Source organism: Ictidomys tridecemlineatus, unplaced genomic scaffold, assembly GCF_052094955.1.
Source record: "Ictidomys tridecemlineatus isolate mIctTri1 unplaced genomic scaffold, mIctTri1.hap1 Scaffold_218, whole genome shotgun sequence".
NCBI classification, from domain to species: domain Eukaryota; kingdom Metazoa; phylum Chordata; class Mammalia; order Rodentia; family Sciuridae; genus Ictidomys; species Ictidomys tridecemlineatus.
The window spans coordinates 243029-246181 of record NW_027521881.1 but is presented as its reverse complement, the minus strand read 5'-3'; the positions used below and the strand labels follow the sequence as shown (position 1 = coordinate 246181).

Here is a 3153-nt window from a genome sequence, read left to right as displayed (position 1 = left end):
CTCTTATTTCTATTACATTGTTTTTTTTTCCTTATTGTATTATTGGATTAAGAGCAAGTTAAGTGGCAAGATTTCTAAGTAAACAGATTAAAGCCATTTACCAAATGTTACACAAGTATGTTTGATTTTTACTACATTATGAGAATTGCCAGTATATTTTCATCTAAACACATATCAACATTATACTTTTTAATTATTAGGTGGTTTTATTTGTTTAGTTATTCCAGATTGCTTGAAGATGACAATTTTGTAGCCTAAAATTGGAATGAGATTAGAAATTAGATTTCCTACCAACAGAAAAAAAACACAAAATGAAATATTCTTAATGTGGCAATATAAAAATTTCTTGTCATCCTCATTCACAGAGTTTTTTAATCACAGTTTTAATGCATTAAAATATGTGCATTTAAATGGCACCTTATTAGATAAATTTTAGCACCTAATTTGCATGTTTTAGGTTTCTAATTTTCAAAATTTTAAGGGTAGAATCATTGATATTTTAAGGACTACAAGTATACTAAAAATACTATAGTAAATATTATACATACATATGTATAAAGATACGTTCAATGTTTCATAGGTAGATGTATATATGAGACAAATTCATTGAATGTTAGAAGCTGATTCTAAAATTTAAGTTTGTATTTATGCTAATTTGGTCAAATTATATGGATGAATATATATATAACAAACACGATATACTATGATGTTGAGAATAAAATGCTCTGATAAGCTTTGCACAGCATCTGGTTGATATTTTGATGAAATTTGTTTTTTATATTTAAACAATACTTGATGATAATGTGAATGTTAATTTTCTTTCTAATTTTCTTTCCATATTGGTTGATATGCTTACTTTTTATAGATAAAGGCTACTACTTTGGGGAAGTAAGTTTAAAACGTTAAGCAATTGGACTTTACATCTCTTTTGTTTGTAATCACTGAGCCCATGAAAATCAAAGCCATATAAATTCTTGCATTACTAACAGTCAAGCTTGAACCTCTCAAAAAAAAAAAATCCTTGGTCAAAGCTTTGAAATTCAGTAAAAATTCAGAAACGAGTGGGATTCAGAATACCCTGAGCACAAACTAGTGCAACACCACAAAACATGTTTGATCTTCCGTCCAGAAAGAGGGGTGGCAGTCAAAAAGAAAAATGGAGGCGGGGGTTAAAGAGCAAGCAAATTCTGGCTTTTATTACACAAGCACGAAAACAAATTCCTTTGGAAAAGAATGACTTCTTCGGAGGACTTCCAGACCACTGAGGTAGAGTCCAAAAGGGAGAAAACCAATCTGCCCCTATAGTCCTGGAGACTTCTCAATCTGGGGTTCGGAAGCAAAGGGACCTCCCCTGGGAGTCCTGCAGTCTCCTCCTTCGCAGACGCAGTGCAGGGAGGCGGCAGAGGGTACACCTGTCCCGGAGTTCCAGACGCGGGGACGCATCCCGGGGGCGCAGGGAGGCCATCCCGGGACTTCCTCGCTGGCTTAAAGTGCACTAGGGGACGGTCCTGGTGGAGACTGTAAACACTCGACTGACACTTGTTCATTTCTCCAAGCAGAAACTCCATCTTGGGCCTGGGAGCTGCAGGAGGCGCCCTCGGGGCGGCGTCTCAAGCCCGGGGCACCGGGAAGCGGCGGAGCCTCACCACGGGTTCCAGGTCCACTCGCAGGACTTGGCACGCCGTGCATCGCGCCGCCGCCAGGCTGCGCTCGCCCCACACGTCGCCGCCGACGCGGATGGTGGGGAAGGTGGTCAGCGTCGGGGTGGATGCCCTCCAGATCTCCTCCAGGGTGCGGCCCCGAAGCAGGGCTCGGGCGCCGAGAGCTTCTCCAGGCACGACTCCTCGGGGGCCGCCGGCGGCGGCAGCAGCGGTGGCGGTGACGGTGGAGGCGGAGGGGGCAGCCGGGGGTCCCCTCCTGCCCGCGGCGGTCTCCCGGGCTCCGCGCGTCAGGGCCGGCGCGTCAGGCCGCGGGCGGTAGGGGCCTCCGGGGGTCAGGCACCAGGGCTCGGCAGGTCCTTGCTGCGCAGGATGTGCGGGGAGAACTGGTGCTTGAGGCTGCAGAGGAAGCTCCAGAGCTCCGCATCCGAGCTCATGAACTCGGTGCTGCGGGGCATGAACAGCTTGAAGGCATCGCCCAGCGCCTAGGTGCTGTCCGCCAGCGACAGTTGCGACCAGGAGTACACCACCTTCTCCTCCCGGCCTCCAGCCCAGCCCCTCCTCCCGCTCTAAAGCCGCCGCCCAGGGAGGCCGCTGCCAGGGGCCAGCGCTGGCGCCTCTTCATGCTGCGCCGCATCTGAGGCCACTCGAGGCGCTTGACCTCTGACCTACATACCCAACCCTATTTTGTAATTTTATTTAAATACAGGGTCTCACTAAGTTGCTCAGTGCCTTGCTTTTGCTGAGGCTGGCTTGGAACCCTCAGTCCTCCTGTCTCAGTCTCCCCAGACTTGGTATTCCTGGGGTGTGCCAGGGAGCTCAGTTTCCTCTTTAGAATTCTGGCCAGCAGTAACCCTCCTCCTTACTTGTCTTCAGAATGACTCTTTTCATGTGTAATGTCTATCCTCTGCAGAAGTCAATACTGTCTAATCAAGGCATTATACATTTATTCCATAAATGTTAGGATTTGTGGAAATGTATGTTTAGGAATAACTTTTCAATATTACACAAAAAGCTAGACACTGAATACTATGTATGCACTGATGACAACTGGGTTTAAAGGCATCTATGTGTGATTAAGCTTGTTTAAACTCTGGAGAATGTAGAGCTTATTGTTCACTTAAACTTTTACTGTAATACTGCTGATATACATAACATATTTTTGAAATTGGTTCAATATTAAGAAACAAAATGAGAATAAATATCACTGAATGATTCTTATCATTTATGGGTAGGATCTACATTTAAAATACTTAAAACTTTGCTAATATAAACTATTTTAATTGCTAATTTTTTTTGGAGCGGGTAGTGATGGTTGAACCCAGGGCCAGCAGCTAAGCCACTAAGCAATATCCCTAGCCCATTTAATTTTTTTTTTAATTTTGAGACAGGGTCTTGCTAAGTTGCTGAAGCTGACCTGGAACTTGTGATCCTCCTATTTCAGCCTCCGGAACTGCTGGGATTATAAGCATGTGTGCCCACATCCAGCCTTAAT

The 3153-nt window shown here is 44.7% G+C and overlaps 1 pseudogene; it reads right to left on the bottom strand.

Annotated features, from left to right (window-relative positions):
* Positions 1–1169: 1169 nt before the first annotated feature.
* LOC144373046 (coiled-coil domain-containing protein 71L-like) lies at positions 1170–2357 on the bottom strand (annotated as a pseudogene).
* Positions 2358–3153: the final 796 nt, after the last annotated feature.